We start from the raw sequence: 22,845 nt of genomic DNA, 5'->3' as shown, positions 1-22,845 counted from the left end.
CAAAGGTGTTCTTTTGCTCTCATCCTCCAGAAATTCCATGTCACCCATCCCTTTCCCTGTGCTCTCACAGAGAAAGCTTTCAGACAGGACTTGGTCCTGAACCTCTTAGATTAGGAGATTCCCTTGAAGAGCTCTTAGATAGTGGATTTTGCTGATGGCTGCCTTGAACCCATGGGCAGAATGTTGTAGATAGTTGTCTTGGCATTGTTGGGGATCTATTCTTCGTAGTAGCTGCTGCTCTTGTTCAGTAGCTTGAGCATCTGTTTATCTACTTCCTTCATAGACGTCTGCCCTCAGAAAATGATGGCAATGGGTCGCATGCTGCCATCTTGCACTAGCATCGAGGGTTTGCTGGGTGAGCTTTGGTTAAGTCAGAACTCAATATTAGCAGTTGGCTAGGCTGGTGCATGAGGCAAAACCTGGTATAAAGAAGTGAGATGAGAAACAGGGACCAAGCAGACCACCTGCTGTAGAAGTTAGTATTGAACTGCCCAGGGAAATGGAGACAGGCAGACCAAGATGTGGTGGTTCAGGTGTCTTAGTTTGAGCTGCTGTAACAAAAATGCCATAGATTGGGTGGCTTAGGCAATGAACATTTATCTCTGACAGTTCTGACAGTTCTGGAGGCTGAGAAGTTCAAGGTCAATGTAATGTGCCGGCCAATTCAGTTTCTGGTGAAAGCCTGCTTCCTGGTTTGCAGATAGATGCCTTCTTGCTGTATCCTCACATCGAAGAGGGAGAGGGAGAAGGAGAGAGGGAGATAGAAGGAGGGAGAAGAAGGGTGGGAGAGAGAGGGAAGGGGAGAGGAAGGAAACTCTTATTTCTCTTCTTATAAGGGCACTATCATAAAGGCTCTACCCTCATGACCTAATAACTTCCCAAAAGCCCCATCTCCAAATACCATCACATTACGGATTAGGTCTTCAACATATGGATTTAAGGGGAATGCAAACATGCAGTCCATAACACTCAGGTCACAACTTGAAGTTTCAAGAGCAAATGAGAGCACTTCATTATTGATGGTCTCCATCAACCAGTGGACAGAGCAGTTGGTGTTTGACCAAGGTGTCTGGGACTTTGGGTGAGGGTACCGTGAGGTGGTCAGGTCCCAGGAAAGGTCTTGCAAATGAGCAGGGTGCCCATGCCAGAGCCCACGTCCCCCACCCAGAGTCAGTAGGAAACCCCAAAACCTGTAACAGCTCTACATACCTGGGATACCTTCTCATGATGGAGCTTCTCATCCCTGCTTCTTCCTTTCTGTGGCCCTGGCCTGTTCCAAACTGACTAAAGACAAAGTTGTTTGGCCTGAAGATCCAACCAAAAGGACTTGAGCAAACGTATTTCATAGTCCTTGGTTTATAATCGTTCTAGATGGCATGAGGAGCAAGTCAACTACCTGTAGCTTCATGGCAGCATGTGGAGCTCTGGTCTAGCTACAGATCAGGGCTCCACTGTAAGTGGTAGGGGCTCATCGCTAGACACCAACCAGATCTCAGCACCACGTGACTGCCACACAGGACAGTTGGGATAGGCAAGGCTTCCCTCAAGGGTAGAATTTATTTTTATTTTTTACTCACCTCAAAGGATGTGGAGAATGAGAGAATCGTACATTTTTTTCTGCTTATCACATACTTTAAGAATGGCATGTGGCCCAGGAAGCTGCAGCCGCTATGCCTGAGTCCAGGGATTCTGCGACCGCTGCATCTCTTTATGTTTATTTTCCTAATTGTTTTTGCCCATTTTAAGTTAGAAGCTTCTGAAAGGCAAAAGAGAATGTCTTCTCCATTCTATTAGCTGTCACTGTACCTAGAAGAGTGTTCAAGGCTGACCAATGATTCAATAATCATTGACTATCTAAAAGAAAAAACCTTTGCAGACTGTCAACTTAACAGATGTCTCTCGTGCTTTTCATTTCTCAAACATGACACGTGGGTGGATTTGGCTTGAAAGAAGGAGAAATTTCAGTGGTATCAGGACAGCAATTTTTCAGGGCTCCATTATTTTCTGATGCTCACTTTTCTTGTTGTCAGAACTGAAGAAGCACCAGCTACACATACATCAAGATAAGAACTGTGCTTCCATTAATGAAAGGGGAGGCTTCACTGGGAATCAAGGAGTTTTTTACATTACAAATGGTAAAAGGGAATTTGTTTCAGGGCCTTATCTGGCTTTTGATCATCTGGACAGGCTTACAGAAGGAGAAAAGTTGGTGTTTCTTTTAAAGACAAAAATTGCTTTTTTATTGCATCGAATATGTGTTGCAGCTGCTTAGACACACTGCTCTGAGAGGTAAATAGGATGAGCCTAGATATACAAAAGAGTCAGTATGCTGATTTTTTTTTAAAAGAGAAGAACTGTACTTAGTGCAACCAGTTGGTGAGAGTCAAGAGGACTTTCAAAATCCACATCTGATTGCCTGAAGGAACAGCATCCTACAATAACCAGAGGTTAACACAGTTAATAAGTCAGTGTCCATTCTCATTAAGAGAAACAGAACAGGAAAACAGAGAGAACCACATTCCTCTTTTCCAAAGTGGGACCAAGACTCCAAGAGAGAACAAAGTTCACCTCGACTGCCAATGCCAAAACCAGCAGTCATTTGAGGCATCTGATAGATGCACAACTTTTATTAACTTATTATGTCTGTGTAGATCCCTCCCTCTGGCTCCCTCTGAGCTCAGACTCGTGGACTTTGCTCCAGTCTACAGACCACCCAGAACTATGATGACATCTGACTGCTGCCCTGTCTCAAGGAAGCACTTCGAGGGAGAAGACTATTACTTTTCTCCCTTATGATTCTCAACAGAGTGTTTTGCAGATACTAACAAACTTTTACTGAGCGAATGAATGAAAGAATGAATGAATGAATGAATGGGTTTCTATCAGTATTCCAGAGTGTGATTATCATCACTAGAAGTTGTTCTCTTGGTGTTCATGAGAGAAAAATATTTGAATCCCCAGGGCAGCTTCAATTCCCAGGCTGATGTCCATAGTGAAATATATTGTCCTCCAAGGGTGCCCTTCACATGTTAAATGTCTGACCAGCCCTGGTCAGGCCATCTTTTCCTTTCAATCCCTATCCACCTTATTTTTATAAACTTCAACAATCTCTTTGCTTCTGCCTCTCTTCCATTCCCACACTCAACTATCTCCCTTCTTCAGTCACCTTTTTGTGTTTCCATAACCTTTCCCCTATATCCTTTGATCCATTGTAACTCTTTCTATTGCAAGTAAGGAAACCCAATCCAAATGGCATCCAGAGCTAGAGCTATCTTCAGGCTTGGGGTCCAGATGATTACCGTGGGGCTTGGTTTCTCTCTCCATCTGTTAACTGTGCATCACACTGTGTTGTCCATATTCTCTGATAGGCTCTCCCCTCGAGGCTGTAAACTATCTGTAGCAGCTCCAATTTATAGTCTTCGAGGTTCAAATCTAGCATCAAAGAAAGGGTCCTCTCCCTCAGTAACTCCATTATGAATCCCAGAATTGAGCCTCCCTCACTCTGGCTTAGCTATGTGCGTACGCATGTGCCAGTCACCATGCCCAGGGGGTAGAATACACTGTTAGCACTGCACCAAGTCTCACATTCCTGTGCTGGGGTTCAGTGCAATCAACTAAACTCTAAGCATGTGAGTTAAACTTTGAACAAGGATGGTTTCTCCAAAACAAACCCAGGGCATTCTCACCTCAAGAAGTAGGTATGAATGTCAGGTGGCAAAAACAACCAACACCCACTATCGTCTTCAACTTGCTTTCTGGTTCTCTTATCTTTTCTTGCATTATTGGCACCCACAGGATTCCATACGCTCTCTCTCTTTCTCATCCCTTCTCTATTGATATATCAATGCCTATCAAACACACAGTAGTTCCATTTTTGTCCCTGGCTGCTCTCTACCTCTTCAGCAATGTTTCTTTTTCTGCCTTCCTTCCCCAGTTTTCACCTGGATTTTAACTCACCAGCATCATCTTCAAGAATTAGAATACCTACTGGTAGGAAGCCTTGTACCAGAACTGTAACATCTGCTAGAACTATTTGCTTTCTCTTGTGACCACAGAATCTCCCTCATTTTTCATCAGCTTTTTCCTTCTGTTTCTATAACCCCATCAAAACCAAATATACCCAGGCTTCCCCATCCATCTTAGAAAACAAGACAAAACTACTTTCACTCAGCCTTGGCAGTGTGCCTGCCCCCACCCTTCCCCTTCCTGTTCTCAGTCTCCTCCCCCCAGCTCAACCCCCCCAGGCTTAAGCTCTCTCAACCTGTCTCTGCTTTCTTTCACCAAACTCATTTCTTACATCTCTGAAGTTCTGTTTCTGGGGCTGTCTCCTTTCACCACCCTCCCAAAATTTCCTCATAGTCAAAATATTTGAGTCCTCTCTCTCCCTCACCTTCCACATCTAAATTGCCCTTGAGACCTTTCAAATAGACGCTGCAAGAGTCCCTGAGCTCCATCCCCTCCTCTCTATTTCTAATACCATATCATGATCTCGCTCTCATAGCTCACCTGTCTCCCTTGTTCCAGCCTCTCCATCCTTCAATCTGTCCTTCCCTCCGATGCTCAGAGTTAATTTGGGAAATACGCCCCTTCTTTTTTTTTAAACTTTGGGTTTTATTTATTTATTTATTTATTTATTTATTTATTTATTTATTTATTCATGGCTGTGTTGGGTCTTCGTTTCTGTGCGAGGGCTTTCTCTAGTTGCGGCAAGCGGGGGCCACTCTTCATCGCGGTGTGCGGGCCTCTCATTATCGCGGCCTCTCTTGTTGCGGAGCACAGGCTCCAGACGCGCAGGCTCAGTAGTTGTGGCTCACGGGCCCAGTTGCTCCACGGCATGTGGGATCCTCCCAGACCAGGGCTTGAACCCGTGTCCCCTGCATTGGCAGGCAGATTCTCAACCACTGCGCCACCAGGGAAGCCCTATTCCCCTTCTTTAACAGCTTGTCATGGTGAGCCACAGGATAAAATGTATGTGCTCTGGCTTTGAATTCAAGACCACTCATCATGTGCCCTCATCTGCTGTCTCATCCTAGAGATACTCTGCCCGCCTGCTGCAGCTCTCTGCATGTGCTCACACTGATCGCTCCACTGGAACAATATTCTCATCCTCCCTTCTGCCACCTCTGTAACTGGAAAAGCCCTATTCTTTCTTCAAGGTTGGACACTAGCTTTGGCCCCTCTCCTGCAGGACCCTCTCCCCACCTTCCTGACTGTCCTCCTCTAAATTATCACTTTGATTTATTACTGTTTGTCATTGTCATCAAGTGCCAGACCAGGAACACCATGAGGGCTGCCTCTGTACATCACTCACCTCTGTCTCTTAGGCCTAGCACAATGGCCGGCACACACTGGAAGTGAGATCTTCACCACCTCTCCATTCCCGAAGCTTCATCTGCTCTGCATCTCTTTCATTCCCAAAACCATTGCCTCCGTATTTCTATTCTGTCCCCTGTATCCAACCCAGCTAGGAGTGAGAATCCACAGAGGCCTCTGAGCTTCTTCCTGGAAAATCAATCCTGCTTCCAAGTGGTCACTCTCAGGCTCTGGTCTCTCCCCTTCTTCACATCAGGCTCTGGTCCCTCCATCTGCGCACAGTTTCATTCATCTAACAAGTGCGTATTGTTTGTTTGACATTTTTTATTTAATAAATATCAGCTGTCCCTAGGGTCATGCTATTCAACGGAGCAATGCATCGTGCCCTCATGGTCCCCCCATCATGTCCCCTTGTGACAGGAAATCACCAATTAAGTCACTTTTCACTGTTCCCATCACCATGTGGGTTTTTTTTGCAACAATCTCTCCAAAATCTATTCCTCCCCCTCCATGTGCATAGCTAAGTATGTGATTTATTCCTTGACCATGAACCATATGTAAACTAAGGCTAGGGTGACTTTGTCTTTGACCAACCAAACCAGGACACTAGGACAGTGAACAAAGGAGCTATTAATAGTTTCCTCCGGGCAACAGGTATAAACTGGGACCTTCCCTGGCCAATCAGCACATCTGGCCTCCCTAATAATTTTGGCTTTATTTCTCAAATTTCCCCCCACCAGGATCCCCTGCTTTAAATGCCTCCCCCATTATCTGAGGTGGCCAGCACCATCATGTCCCTACTCTTCATTGCAGCCGCAATGCTTTTCAGTCATTTCCCACTGCTTTTTTTTTTTTTTTAATTTTTTTATTTATTTTATTTATGGCTGTGTTGGGTCTTCGTTTCCGTGTGAGGGCTTTCTCTAGCTGCGGCAAGCGAGGGCCACTCTTCATCGCGGTGCGCGGGCCTCTCACTGTCGTGGCCTCTCTTGTTGCGGAGCACAGGCTCCAGACGCGCAGGCTCAGTAGTTGTGGCTCACGGGCCTAGTTGCTCCGCGGCATGTGGGATCTTCCCAGACCAGGGCTCGAACCCGTGTCCCCTGAATTAGCAGGCAGATTCTCAACCACTGTGCCACCAGGGAAGCCCCTCCCACTGCTTTTAGCATCAAATTCATGCTCCTCCTCCCCCCCAAGTTTGCCGCAAGTCTGCCTGATCCTAATTCTTTATTCCATCTGCTGTCAAGAAGACACCGGTGACTTTGTTCTTTTTTACATGTTCTTCTTCCGTCACATTCTCACCAGTAGGAATCACTGCCCCTTCAGAGTTTCAACTGACTTTTCTCCTCCTAATTAAAACTCAACCTGAAGTTCACTCTTACCAGGAATTTTGCCATGACTATGAAGAATCAGGGGAGAAAATATTCCCATCCAAAGCCAAACATTAACCCCGCACATTTACTTGTATTCTGCATTATTTACAAGAAAGAAACACAGAAAAAATAAAGTGGGGTGGAAATTAAGGTGTTTATCCACATAATCTCTTTTACATTTTATCTTATCTTTATCTTAAGGCACATAAGATTAATGCCTTCGGTTTCAAACCCTAGCACATGTGTATCTTGACAGTAACAGTATCAAGCATGTTGACGGTTTTCTCAAATAAGTAATGCGCATTTAGGGGCAGCTTCTGCATCTTTCAAAATGAAGTTGCCCAGAATGGTACCCAGGGGCTCAGAGCTACCAGAAAATATTGATAGCTTTCTGTCCTCGGTGGCATTTTTTTTTTAACATCTTTATTGGAGTATAATTGCTTTACAATGGTGTGTTAGTTTCTGCTTTATAACAAAGTGAATCAGTTATACACATACATATGTTCCCATATCTCTTCCCTCCTGCATCTCCCTCCCTCCCACCCTCCCTATTCCACCCCTCTAGGTGGTCACAAAGCACCGAGCTGATCTCCCTGCGCTATGCGGTTGCTTCCCACTAGCTATCTATTTTACATTTGGTAGTGTATATATGTCCATGGCACTCTCTCGCTTTGTCCCAGCTTACCCTTCCCCCTCCCCGTGTCCTCAAGTCTGTTCTCTAGTAGGTCTGTGTCTTTATTCCTGTCTTGCCACTAGGTTCTTCATGACCTTTTTTTTTTTTTCCCTCAGATTCCATATATATGTGTTAGCATACGGTATTTGTTTTTCTCTTTCTGACTTACTTCGCTCTGTATGACAGACTCTAACTCCATTTAACAGATGTTTTTAAAAGTCCGAGCCTTTGGGGAGATAGGTGCCCATTCCAACGTGTGTCAGTCCACTCCTCACCTTCCAACGGAAGCTGCTCCCTCTTCTGGTCAACACGAAGGGAAAGTGCTGAGGAAGGAACGACCTCTCCCTTTCCCTGGAGCGCGCTGAGATGGAGTGTGAGAAAGACGGTTCATTGTACTTTGGCAAGACAAACGCACAGATGTGAGGTGGGCGCAACTAAATTATCACATGTGGTTTAATCAGCTTTGTGAGGCTTTCAGTCTCATCAGAGAGGCAGAAAATGCCCACCATCATTCTCAGCAACTCCAGAGAGTGAGAACAATCCCTTCCTTTCTCAGAAGAGCCTGCAGCCCTGCCAGCACGCTGGATCCCTGGAGTTCGGGCCCACCCTGAGCTCCACAATGGGGAGCCCTGCCAAGCCGGAGAGGAAGGAGACGGCAGTTTGGGTCATTACAAAGACTTGCCAAAAAGTGCTCAGAAAATGAACAATTAATTTCGGCTGTCAAAACAGATACTAGAGGAGCCTAGTTAGATTTCAAGCATTTTTTTCTCTACCAGCAAATCCAAGGCTTTGTCGGTGATAAGAGATGGAGCAGATTCTGGGGATGTTTGTGAGACAATATTACATAGTGGTTAAGACTGCTGTGGGCTGTGGGATCAAATTGCCTGGTGTGGATCCCAGCTTTGCTTTTTTTTCTGGCTGTCTCCACAGGCATTTTATTTAACCTCTCTGAGCCTCGGTTTTCTTATCTGTAAATTGGGGATGGTACAAGTAGAGAGGAAGAAATGAGGGGGGAGGGGCAGGATGCAGGGGAAAGCACTTAGCATCCCTCCTGTAAGCAGTTGATAAATGGTTGCTGTTGTTTTTTTTTTATCATTATTGGTGGTGCAGATATTATCACACAAAAACTCCTGCTTCTCTTGGAAGTTAAGGGGTTCGATTTGTTTGCTCCCTCCTCCTGAAAGATTAGTACTTTGCCCAAATTTTAGAAAATTTTCTGAAGATCAGTTCCTTTGGGGAACCCTCACTGGTTAAGCAACGATTTATTGACTCATTAAAAATGTTCCCGGCGAATGTAAAACCTCAAAGAAAAGAGAAATACTTTTTGTTGTTGTTCTCCCCCGGTGAGGCTGTAGTGTCGATGACACATACATAAGTAAAATGGAATTTGAAAAGCAAGAGGCAGAGCATTTTGAAAAATTTAAAGTTTCTTATAAATCTTTATGAAAATGCATCTGTGTCAACACAATAAGAATAATATCCCAGCCTACTGGTTTTCATCTTCTAGCCCCGGGTAAGCACTAGCTCATTAACCCTTCCACTGCTGCTCACAGGATAGGAAACACAACTGCTATGCTCTTTAGGAACCGTAAGTGAGCACTCAGTCCTCATCTTCTGTGACATGAGCTTTCTCCCCTCATAGGGTCACAATTTTCCAGATAATTGAAGAAAGCAATATCTGACAGTACATTGTTCAATAACAGTAAACAATATCAATGATAAATCATCTTTATAATTGAGAAAAGAGGCAATTTTTCTGGTTTGTTTAAAAAAAAAAAAAAAAAAAGCCTGGACATAGAGAATAGACCTGTGGTTGCCAAGGGGGAGGGAGGTGGGAGAGGGTTGGATTGGGAGTTTGGGGTTAGCAGATGCAAACTGGTATATATATTGATAGAATGGATAGACAACAAGGTCCTACTGTATAGCACAAGGGACTATATTCAATATCCTGTGATAAACCATAAAGGAAAAGAATATGGAAAAGAATGTATATGTATAACTGAGTCACTTTGCAGTAAATTAATACAACATTATAATTCAACTATACTTCAATAAAAAAATTTTTTAAAAGAGCTAACCCTACATTTCTGGCTCCTCTTTCTTCCCATTGATAAATCCCATACTACTAAGGAGAATTTATGCGAACACTTTTCTTAAAAACCAATACCTTCCCAATATCCATGTCCTCCCTTCTTCCATGATTACAGAACCTGTTTTATTTCCAGAAATTATGTGCCCAGGTAAAAGACTACATTTCCCACCCTCGCTTGTAGCCAGGTGAAGTCACATGGCTAAGTTCTAGTCAAGGAGACGTGAGTAAAAGTGTTACGTGAAACTTCAGAAAGGCTCCATAATGGTACCTGACTGCTAGGATAATTGAGCTGAGCCTTTCTGCCTTTCTTCCTCTTTCTTGCTTACTAGACCATGGATGTGATGACTGGAGCTCCACCAGCTTGAAGTATGTGGTAAATTTGAGGATGGAAACCACATTTAAATGATGAGAAAATTCCCTGATGACTCAGAAATCATGGTAGCGACCCTGAAATGTCAAATTCCAATTGTTGTGGGGGTTTTTCAAAAAAGAAATAAACTATCTGGTTTGAGACACTCTAACTTGGGGCTTTCTGTTTAAGCAGATAAACCTGATCCTAATGGACACACCTATTTTTTTAACCTTTTTTGGCCCCAGGATGAATTCTCTGCATTGACTCATTTGAATATCTGTCCTCAGAGTTTGTTCTACCCAAGATAACATAGCAAGATTTATTATAATGCTCACCCTATAATTTTTTTTCACACCTCTTTCCACAAATGACTTTTTTTTTTTTTAACATCTTTATTGGAGCATAATTGCTTTACAATGGTGTGTTAGTTTCTGCTTTATAACAAAGTGAATCAGCTATACATATACATTTATCCCCATTTCTCCTCCCTCTTGCGTCTCCCTCCTTTCCACCCTTCCTATCCCACCCCTCCAGGTGGTCACAAAGCACGGAGCAGATCTCCCTGTGCTAGGTGGCTGCTTCCCACTAGCTATCTATTTTACATTTGGTAGTGTATATATGTCCATGCCACTCTCTCACTTCATCCCAGCTTACCCTTACCCCTACCTGTGTCCTCAAGTCCATTCTCTACGCCTGCATCTTTATTGCTGTCCTGCCCCTAGGTTCTTCAGAACCTTTTTTTTTTTTTTTTTTTTAGATATCATATATATGTGTTAGCATACGGTGTTTGTTTTTCTCTTTCTGACTTACTTCACTCTGTATGACAGTCTCTAGGTCCATCCACCTCACTGCAAATAACTCAATTTTATTTCTTTTTATGACTGAGTAATATTCCATTGTATATATGTGCCACATCTTCTTTATCCATTCATCTGTCAATGGACACTTAGGTTGCTTCCATGTCCTGGCTATTGTAAATAGTGCTTCAATGAACATTGCGGTACATGACTCTTTTTGAATTATGGTTTTCTCAGGGTATAGGCCCAGTAGTAGGATTGCTGGGTCATATGGTAGTTCTATTTTCAGTTTTTTAAGGGACCTCCATACTGTTCTCCATAGTGGCTGCATCAATTTACATTCCCACCAACAGTGCAAGAGGGTTCCCTTTTCTCCACACCCTCTCCAATATTTATTGTTTGTAGATTTTTTTTAATGTTGACAGATTTTTCTTTTTTTTTTAATTGATTTATTTTATTTATTTTGGGCTGCGTTGGCACGTGGGCTTTCTCTAGTTGCAGTGAGGGGGGGAGCGGCTAGTCTTCGTTGCGGTGTGCGGACTTCTCATTGCGGTGGCTTCTCTTGTTGTGGAGCACGGGCTCTAGGCGCGCAGGCTTCAGTAGTTGTGGCACGTGGGCTCTAGAGCGCAGGCTCAGTAGTTGTAATGCACAGGCTTAGTTGCTCCATGGCGTGTGGGATCTTCCTGGACCAGGGCTCCAACCTGTGTCCCCAGCATTGGCAGGCAGATTCTTAACAACTGTGCCACCAGGGAAGCCCTGTTTGTAGATTTTTTGATGATGGCCATTCTGACTGGTGTGAGGTGATACCTCATTGTAGTTTTGATTTGCATTTCTCTAATGATTAATGATATTAAGCATCCTTTTATCTGTTTGTTGGCAATCTGTATATCTTCTTTGGAGAAATGTCTATTTAGGTCTTCTGCCCATTTTTGGATTGGGTTGTTTGTTTTTTTAATATTAAGCTGCATAAGCTGTTTGTATATTTTGGAGATTAATCCTTTGTCAGTTGCTTCATTTGCAAATATTTTCTCCCATTCTGAAGGTTGTCTTTCCGTCTTGTTTATGGTTTCCTTTGCTGTGCAAAAGCTTTTAAGTTTCATTAGGTCACATTTGTTTATTTTTGTTTTTATTTCCATTTCTCTAGGAGGTGGGTCAAAAAAGATCTTGCTGTGATTTATGTCATGGAGTGTTCTACCTATGTTTTCCCCTAAGAGTTTTATAGTGTCGGCCTTACATTTAGGTCTTTAATCCATTTTGAGTTTATTTTTGTGTGTGGTGTTAGGGAGTGTTCTAATTTCATTCTTTTACATGTAGCTGTCCAGTTTTCCCAGCACCACTTATTGAAGAGGCTGTCTTTGCTCCATTGTATATTCTTGCCTCCTTTATCAAAAATAAGGTGACCATATGTACGTGGGTTTATCTCTGGGCTTTCTATCCTGTTCCATTGATCTATATTTCTGTTTTTGTGCCAGTACCATACCATCTTGATTACTGTAGCTCTGTAATATAGTTTGAAGTCCAGAAGCCTGATTCCTCCAGCTCCGTTTTTCTTTCTCAAGATTGCTTTGGCTATTTGGGGCCTTTTGTGTTTCCATACAAATTGTGAAAATTTTTGTGCTAGTGCTGTGAAAAATGCCAGTGGTAGTTTGATAGGGATTGCATTGAATCTGTAGATTGCTTTGGGTAATAGAGTCATTTTCACAATGTTGATTCTCCCAGTCAGGAACATGGTATATCTCTCCATCTATTTGTATCATCTTTAATTTCTTTCATCAGTGTCTTATAGTTTTCTGCATACAGGTCTTTTGTCTCCTTAGGTAGGTTTATTCCTAGGTATTTTATTCTTTTTGTTGCAGTGGTAAATGGGAGTGTTTCCTTAATTTCTCTTTCAGATTTTTCATCATTACTCTATAGGAATGCAAGAGATTTCTGGGCATTAATTTTGTATCCTGCTACTTTACCAAATTCATTGATTAGCTCTAGTAGTTTTCTGGTAGCATCTTTAGGATTCTCTATGCATAGGATCATGTCATCTGCAAACAGTGACAGTTTCACCTCATAATTTTTAAGATAGCTTATTGAAATGTAGGCTCCACATGAATTTGCTCAGCAGGGTTAATATGATGTGTATCAAAACTTTGATTCTCCAAAGGCATAGTTCATTTTAGGTAGAGAAAAAAAATAATTTTGTAACCACAAGCTGCATACTAGCAAGGCAATCCACCTCACCAATGTAAGGGATTAACAATCAGGGTGCATGGCTCACTAAAAACTCGAGGGAATGCCACTTTTGTAGGAAGGAGATCTGCTTCCTCCACGTTAGCATATTGTTCAATTCTCTAATGATGCTTACCACATTGTGCCCCAATGATTGCAGCGAGTCTTCTCTTTTACAGAGACTTTCCTATTAAGTCATTCCTAATGCCAAGCACAGCACCTGGCATATGATAGATGCCAAAAAAGTATTCACAACTCTTTCATGAATAAATGAGATCTCTTATAGAGGACTAGCTCATTTGAACTATCATTTCTCTCAGCAGTCAAACATTAGTGCAGCTTTCAAAAATCTATCCAAAAACAATATAATAATAATGGTGATAATCATTAACAATTACTGAGTACTTTATACATACTAGTTCATTTGTTAAACTTGAAAAACCCCTGTGAGAGAGATAAACATATGTGTGTGCATATTTCTATGTTATAGCTCTGTCCTTGGTCCACGTTTTCAGATCACACATACTCTCAAAAGGAGCCATATCATTTGGTGCCAAGATCACGGAAAGCCCCTCCTCTCCACACCCACACCCACCTGAACTGACTTCTGAACATCTTGTTGAGCATAATTTTTGGAAGAAATATTTGTTCTCTAATCTACCTTTGGAGCAAAAGAACACATGAAGTTATTGGGCACTCAAGGCTTGGCCCAAGAATGAAATTCATCTGTTAACATTCATAGAAGTTTACCATTTTGCCCATCTGTAGAATAAAGATCAAAGTGTTAAATAATGAACAGAGCAGAATGTTTGAGATGTGGGGCAAAGATGCCATTTGAATGCAGATGCATTATTTACAGAACTTCACAAAACCCCACTGGAGACATCCAAGGAGTGGAATACTGTTTTTGGTTTTGTTTTTCATTATAAAAAGTGTCACAATTATCACTGACACTATAATGTCTTGGAGTAACCTAGTCTTTTCATCTATTTAATTAAAGGTCTTTGGTCCAGAGGCTAAGGAGATTTAACAATGGTTAGCTTGACTAGTTCTTACCTCTATCCACTGAGCACTGACCAAGAGCCCAGGTTAGCACTGCATTTCAATCAAAATTTGGCTTGGCACCTACAACTAACTTGAGTTTTTACTTATTTCCCATCATTGATAAATGACAAAGTGATAGTCTCATGGCACATACATGACGTTGCATAAAATAAACTGATTTATAGCAGTGCTTGCCAGCATTTTGGGGGCCAGAGCACACAATGAAAGTGGTAATGTTTCTGAAACACTCTGGGACAAGCAGACGAGTCTGCTCTTGGATAGAAGTGATCTGCTATAGGCTTTGATTGACCCAGGCCCAATATCTTAGCACACGTGTAACCCTTTCCAGGCCCATTGGTTACAGAGCTCAGAGTTATAACACTATTGCTTTATATTATATATAGTACATGGAATATATAGAGATATAGAATACATCTGCATCCATATAATAATAAGCTTTTTTATTCATCTATAAGTATCTATGTCTTATACACGTACAGCCTACTAAGAGCACCTACAGTAAGAAAGTTAAGGTTGAGATGGGATCTCCCACCTATGCCGTTTCCCTTATCATCACTTTCCCACAGGAGGAGGAGTTCCTCATCTGATGGGTCAAAGTCAATCATTTGCCTTCCTGGACAACACTCTCCATATGTACTCATTCTCTTCTTTCAGTTTAACCTTCTTTGTTTCTGCAATTAAGTAGTGAAGTCAGATTGGTGTGCATTTTCAGCTCTGGAGGAAGGGAGCAAAAGGCTTTGGTCTTCCAAGCCTCAGCCTGGTTCTCCAGTCAAGCGTTTACTAGAGAACCTGCACTTTTCAACCATCGCTTTAGGGACACTTGGTTTCCCTGTGGTTAACTGTACTGTATGTGAAGAGCTCTCAGGGCTAGGAAACCTCCAGGGAAGAGGAGGCATAAGTGATAGGATTGGGTCTATGCCGTAATACCATAGTATTACAAGACTACTTGTTGCCTAACCAAAAACAGCCATATACTATATTGAGTAGGACTGAATTTCCTAGTCTCCCTGGAAGCAATTGTAAGTATGTTCTGGCCAATGAAAATTAAAGAGAAATGTGTTGTTTGGGATATCTGGGAAGGCTTCTTAAAGGGAGCTGAGCCAGCTGGGAAAAGCCCTTTTTTTCCCTTCTGGCTTTCTTCTTTCTTTTGGCCTACAGCTGGGGTGTAATGGCTGGACTCCAGCTGCCATCTTGGGCCATGAGGTAACCTTGAATATGAAAGCCATGCACTAGAATGGTGGAGCAAACAGACAGAAGGGGTCTCAGGCTCTGAAGACATTGTGGAACCCTCATTAAACCTTGGACTGCCTATCATTAAACTTTTCCTTTTTTATGTGAGAACTAATTTTTCGTATTTAAGTTACTCTTAACCTGAGGGTTTCTGTTAAATAAAACTGAATAAGCCTAAATGATACAACCATCTATTATCATCAAATATTTATCTCTAATTTCTAATGGTTAAAATGACTGACACTATCATTACAATTACCACCACCATTACCTATACATTATATAAATAGCAGAGAGTCGAATTTCACCACCAACCACTAAATCCACGAACATACCAGCAAGAGTGAGCAAAGTTCCTGCCCTAATAACCTCTCCCTCACACTCTTGACTTGCTAGGAAAGATATAAATTTCTGTCTACTTCCCTGCTAGAGAACAAGGATAGACCTACAAGGACCCAGGAAACCTGATCATAGAGTGACCACCTGAGTCACACCAAGAGATTGGAAGACACTAATGTGAAGGAGCTAGATCTGCCTGTACCTGAACCACACCCCTAAACAAACAGCCCAAATTCAAAGATTTGGGATAATGTGGAAGAATTCTAAGATACAGTGGTTGTTCAGATCATGCCTCATATGGGTCTTCTTCAACCACTCTGCTGTTCCCCTGTTCAATCCAGGACACTCTCACTGCCAACTAGGCAACAACAACTACCAATGTGCTGGCTAAGAAGTCACTTTCCAATCGATAACAAGTAAACATTAGAAAACGGAAATTGTTTCTTAATAAAACACTTATTTGCTTATTTGGAAAAACTGTTCACTGCAATGGCAGAGGTTCTTTCTCACTGGCAACTCTTTCGCAGCAAACTTCAGTAGTCAGGTTTTAGTAAAAGTTGAAATCTGGAATGAATACATACAATATTGTTTAAGCCTAAACCAAACATTCTTATAAGTTTTGTCCATTTGTTCTGGACAGCAATTTTAAAATGAGCAACATTAAAAGTTCTTTCTGATATGAATAAACTATGAACTGAGCCCTCTAACCAAGGGCCTTGAATACATTTAAATCTTCTACCATGATGTGAATGCTATTGGTGTCCAATAAACATTAACCACTAGTAAGGACAAAAATTGTAATATAACTCAGAAGCTAATTATCTCAATGGTTTGCTCAATTTATTAGAGATTTTAGGTATGAAACTGGAGATAAGGGAAGTTTCAAAATTAAAACTGAAACTCTGAAACTTTTAAGACTGTCTCAACGTAGACAGGTAAATATTCCTCCATGTACATGACTGCAATAGTTTCAAAGGAAAAGAGTGAAGACATTTGGCAGTCCAAGTGCCCCTTCTTTCTGACAAACTGGGGCACATCATTTCCCTAGAACTTACGAAAGAATTCTAACAAAGTAGAGATCAAAGCAAGAATTTTTTTTAATAAAAGCTTAAGGCACAGCTGGCTGGTGTAAGTCACTTGGCACTCCCAAGTAAACCATTAGGTCTTCAGGATAGAGATACAAGATTCCCTCTGTTCCAAAGAGGGGCAATCAAACATGGAGCTGTGGACAGCTGAATCTCTGCATCAGGGATGTATCCCATTTGGTCATTGCCCTAGGTCAAGAGTAAATAATCCTGTTAAACTTGTTTTAAAATTCCCTGGGCACTTACTGTTGGTTTCCTATCAGTTTTGAGGAGAAAACGCATATTAACTAGTTTCACATTCCTGCTACTGAAAAATTATCATGCTTAAGAACTCCCAATAGAGGTAAAGGAATCATCACTTGGAAATATGAATTTTCAAAAACAAAGTTGCATCAAGAGGTCCTAATTTCCACTCATGTGATCATCCTCAGTTACATCTGGTGAATTCTGCCTCTAGTCACAGATGACACTAATATATAATAAGTATTTATTAAATTCTTTCTTTTTAAATCAAACACATTTTATTTCTAATAAGTTTGGACTTTCTTGGAAGGGTTAGCGTTACACCCTTTGTAATTCTGAACATCTGAATGGTACAGAGAACCCATGGCTGCAAATATTGCCCTTTTCCTCATTTCTCAACGTCCTATTCTCCCTGCTTCCTCAACAGTTATGGATGAGGGGGGATGAAGATTTCAGAGAATTTGTGAGTTGGAAAGGAAAGGAATAAGTCATTAAAAGCAGAACTTAGGTAGAGAGAGCAGCCTGCCTTTAGGAGTCTGCAAGTCTTGGAAGTTCAGCTCAATTTTGGAACTTCCTTCACCTCTAGTTCTGTTTGTAAAGTTTCCCAGAGCCTCAAACAGAGCTTTCCAGACTATGGGAACTTACTAAATAACCGCCTGGACAGATGCAAATATGCTCAGGATTCTACCAAATTAAATCCTAGCTTCTCCCCAGCAACTGATTGAACCTCTCTAAGCCTCAGTTTTCTCATCTGTAAAGCAGAGCAATCATAATTAGAGTTTTTGTGATAATTACCCGATGAGATAATAGTAACACTAACAATACTTATATTCCTGTGAACTCCTCAAGCACAGTGACTGTGTTTTCATTCATACAACTTTGTATTGTGACCACAGAACCAGGCAAGGAATGAGGATGTGCAGTTCCCATTAGATGTCATTTCAATATCCATAAGAGTTGTAGATTTTCCAGACACGAAGAATATAGAAAAAGATTACAGAATTCTGATTACCAGAGTTTGATGATAAAGTTGGAAGAGGTTGTGGAAGAACTATGTACGGGTAGAATAATTCAATAAAGTGGCAGTAAAGTAATTTTAAAGCCAAAGGTGAAAACAAGGAAATGTCCTAAGGACATTAAACAAATGTGAAATCCAGTTAATTAATGAAGACAGTTAGCCACAATCTTAATGGGGAGCATAGAATTCAATTTACCCATATCAGAAGGAAAGATGAGTTAACAGCCTCTCTTGAACCCAGGAGAGACCAACTCATAAAAGATATGGGTTTGGAATTCCTGTTGGTTCAGTGACTATTAAAAGGGAGTTGGAATTTTGGCCAGTATCCCAGGGAGAATCCATCTCCTTTCTCAACCAAAGCCTCTGGTAGATTTGCAGCCACAGTCTGTTGACATGGTCTCCCCACCTTGCTTGTGAAACTATACTTTGTCAGTAGTGGGTTAGTGTTTTTAACCCAAAGAAACTTTGGAATAGAGTACAAAGATTAAGTAAATCAAATCCAAATTATTAACACTTTTGTATTAAGTTCAAAAATAGTGTTTTTTTAATCATTGAGACAACCTATATACATTTGATATTTTAAGTGTTTGCATGTTTTAAGAAAATGTGGTTTAGTAAGGTATCTAACAGGTTAGCCTTCTGACATCAATTTAAATGGGCAACTAAGTAATTAACTTTAGATTCCCTGTGTTCAATCAAACAGTATAAGCAGTATTGAAATGCTTAATAGAACTTAAGAATCATCATCTTTAGAGGTTTCATTTATTAGCTTTACTTGGAGTAGCTTAAGTACATGGGGAGATTTTTCCTGTTAGAGAAATGTGAAGGGCTTTGCAAAAAAAAAAAAAATATTAAATTGACAAAAAACAATGTATGACATTTAATAGAAGTTTATTAGCTAGGTTGTAATGAGAATTGGTTGATTCAGGGAGGTTGTTGCACTCAACTTGAGCTGAACAGACAGAAATCAAAAGCTCCCTTAAAAATTCTTGTTAAAATTACTAGATTTACAAGTAAAATAGGATTTGTAAATTTATTCATTCAACATATTTATTGAGTGTATGCCATGTGTTCGGCACTATTCTGGATACTAAGAATATAGCAATAAACAAAACAAGGGCAAAAAAAAAAAAAGCTTTATGGGGCCTACATTCATTAAACTTAACGAGCTTTAGGAAAAAACTAAGTTATTAAACGTTTTGCTTTAATACATTGGATATTAATTTTTTAACAAGTTAGCTACAAATAGTCTCTTTATTGCACAAAATGTTCCCCAGTGGACAGCAAAAAATTTCACATTGGTAAGTGTCTTCATTCATCCTGTGTCATTAGTGCCTAGTTCACATACAACTCAAAATTGTGTGTGGCTTGTGTGTTGAGTCCTCCTATATTGACTTTCACATCACTCACAAGAGATCTGAGTTAAGCAAGATTTTTTTCTTAAACTGCAAATGTCCCCAAGGTTAAGGAGCTTAGAGATATTTACATCTTCATGTAATTCAACCAGATTGTGTTTCTTCTAACATCTGAGTTAAGAAATAAACTTTCTGATGGAGGAAAGAGAGGAAAATAACTTTGGGGATGGAAATATCTGTGCAGAGAAAGGAAATCTCTGGAATGGGGGCATATTAAGGGGCAGGGCTGGGAGTCCTCAGGGCAGGTGGGAGGTCGAGGGACTTGGGTGATGGGTATAGAAAAAGTGGTGGAAAAATGCAAAGAATTTTCAACTATTTCAAAAAGAGCCTCCACCCAGGAAAGAGAAAGAACTTCTTTTTTGCTTTCCCAGGTGATTATCTGTACCCAAAACCCATTGGTCAAACTTGCTTTGTTAAAAAGTTCCACTGGGGTAAATAAAGCTTTTGCAAAATGACCTGGAAACTCATACGAACATTGTTTCCAAAGGAAAATGTTTCTCAGTTCTAAACAGCCCACTTACAAGTCTATTGAAACATAACCTGTCTGTAAACTGACCAGTATTTTGATAACCAAAACTCACAAAAACCACACCCAAGGCAGTTCCAGAAAACTGCAGAGAAGCTACAGGAGCCCAGCAATGACCTAAACCATGCATCTGCAGAAGCGAGCTCTAAGCTGAGAACTCTCAGAGCTTTGCAATCCATACGCATTTTTCAGCTTCCTTATCCCAGCAATCATAATTCACTTATTCCAAAACTTCAGGCAATGCTGGTGGCCCCTGGAGCAGCAACTCCTCCTCCAATTGGCCACGCCCAATAATAGTGGCTAACTGCAAATTCCCCACACTGACATTCAGGGACCAGTTAGAGAGCAGGTAGATATCTCAGGGCAGAATTTTATAGTGGTTAATTCTTCAGGCTCTAGAGGCTGAAAGAGCTACGTTTAAATCCTAACTACCACTGGCAGGCTACTTAAACTCGCCACATCTCAGTTTCCTCATCTGTAAAATGGGGATTATAATAGTACTTATTTCGTGGAGTTTCTGAGGAGTTTAAATGAGATAATGCCCGGACAGCATCATGCTTGACATAGAGTGAGCACTCAGACTTAACACTTGTACACGGGCTCCCTAATTTATAGCAAGTGAACAAATAGAACAACATTTCTATATCTTCTGCTCCCGCTAAGGCATAATGTAAATGGTAATTACAGACATCTTGGCTGGCCTAGTTAACTTACAACTTTTTTTCAACATTAAAGAAACTAAGAAATAATCCAGTTCCTATTTGGGCTCTTGAGATGTTGGAATGAGTTACAGGCTTATAAACACTGTTCTAATAGTTGACAAGGATTTGGCTTTAATCTGGTGAATGAAAATCTCATGAAAAGAGAGTTATGGAAGAGTTGTGAGGAAAAACTCCAATGTTCTGAATGATGGATTTCAAAATAATCCTCAGTGCCTTTTCAGACATTCAGTCCCATACTGGACCAAAATACCACTGACGGTAGGTAATTCCTTGAGAAAATGATTTTTCTAAATAGATCCATATAAACCAGGCTGATTTATTAAGGGGGGAAATGAATTTAATAATACAGTATTAGACTGAGTATCATCCAGGAAAAGTGTACTGTAAAAAATGTTTTGAATATTAATTGACCTCTGGTAACTTTCGTGTGGTAAATACTTGTATTATAGTGAGGTAGACAGTTAAAAAAAAAAACTCTCCATTAGACAGACTTAAAATTTTGTAATAATATTTAAGAAAATGATAACATTATGAAAGAATGAAATATCTGATGAATGCTTAACTTTGTACAACTCGAATATAAACTTTAAAAATATTAGAAATTATAACATTTGAGTGCATATAACGTTTTGTACATTAAGATGAATTGCATGCTGTCCATTTCCTCTTTGCACTTTCAGTCACCTTAAATAAACAAATATATACAGCCTTAACAGAACAACAGTGCATCCAAAGCAAATGTGCATTTTAAATTATTTCTCCGGGCCAAGTCTTTTTTTTTTTTTTTCACTTAGCATTTTATATTAGCATTTATTATCAGTCTCACCCTTTCTTGGACAGTTTGTAGTTCTCTGAACCAAACAAGCAACAGGTTTAGATCAAGAGAGAGCAAAACCACTTAGGAAAAACAAAAACTTTTTGTAATGGTTGGTACAAGTTCCCTTGTTTAAACCATTTCATGGTCAAAGATGAGAAGGAAGCTAACTCTTCAAAGGGCCTACTTACTTACGGGCAATGTTTGAAAATAATACTGGTGCAGGCTGGGGGAAAGTTCATGTTTTTGGCAATCTGGGGATGGGTATTTAACTTGTGCTCTGCTCTCTCCTGCTTCCGGAAGATGAATTCCATCCCTGCCTCCTTCCTCACCATCCGTCCCAGTCGTCTCCCACCTCAAGCTCAATGTAACACTTTGCTCTTTTCACAGTTTCTCATTACTAAGTTTTAAAAACATTGCCTAACTGGTAATTACAATCTGAAACAATTCTTTTGGGGGAGCCCTGGGCTATTGCTGGCTGGTAATCTTTCAGGAATGTCAGAGAGAGGGGAGGGAACAGAGATTCTAAAGAAACTTCGGGGACAAGGGTTTGTGTCTCCTTTCATCCCTCTCCTCCCTGTTCCTGGCCTGTCCCTCTATCCCCATCCTTGGTGAGGGAGGTGGGGAACCACCTACCCTCCTGACTTCACCCTCTCTTTTCTTGGGTCACTTTCCCATCCTCTGCAACTCTTACCTTAGTTCTACAGTTCCCCAGCCCTACCCATTTTTTGCCTAAATGGGAAATCACCTTCCCCTTCAAAGGGGATGTCTGAATTCTGGCAAATTCTGTTCAAAGAAATCAATGAGAAACAGACTTGAGGAAGGGCTTTTCCATAGGTGACCTCCAGCCTGGGCTAAGGCACCTCTATGTCAGCCCCTCAGAGGCAGCCTTGTGGTTTCTCATTATCCTTTAGGGGGTTCCACTTGGACTCATTCTTGTCATTCCATCCATACCAGCTCCCTTTTCCCCCAGAAAAAGCAATAGTAATGGCAGTGACCTGAGCCCCCTGGAGTGAGATGCAGGTTGCCACTTCCCTATACGGGCAGAGGCCAGGGCAGAGCTGGGTATACAATCAAGCGGGAAAAGGCCCGCTTGGGCCCACCTCTTGCAAAGCTCTTCTAAAGGCAGGACCCCTCCTGGCTTTCCTATTTCTCTACCTTAACACTTTCTGTTGCGGGCAAGGGCGAGGGGACAAGGCACAGGCTACGACATGGCCAGAAAGATCCCACCTTCTTTACACAGGTAGCAAACAATCAGACCGAGATGTGGTCAAAGGTGATTCTTCCCCCCAGTTTCCCTTCTTAAACTATTAATTTTTCAATCCTTGGAGCAGCTGAGAACCAGGTATGTGTCTCCCCTGCCCCCACCTCCCATCAAAACCTGTGAGACACACAAGGAAATCCAAAGCCACAATAATAAAGACAAAAACTAAAGAAATCCTCCTTGGCTTGTTTTTCCAGGGTGGCCGGGCAAGGTGTGAAAATCCGTCTCTCCCTCTGGGCTGGCAGGTGGAAGGTTCTGGAAAGGCGGAACTCCCTGGTCTCCCACCCGGCTGAAAGCCCAGGCTGTTGCCGCA

Source organism: Balaenoptera ricei, chromosome 17 (assembly GCF_028023285.1).
Source record: "Balaenoptera ricei isolate mBalRic1 chromosome 17, mBalRic1.hap2, whole genome shotgun sequence".
Taxonomy (NCBI): Eukaryota; Metazoa; Chordata; class Mammalia; order Artiodactyla; family Balaenopteridae; genus Balaenoptera; species Balaenoptera ricei.
This window is presented reverse-complemented; position numbering follows the sequence as displayed.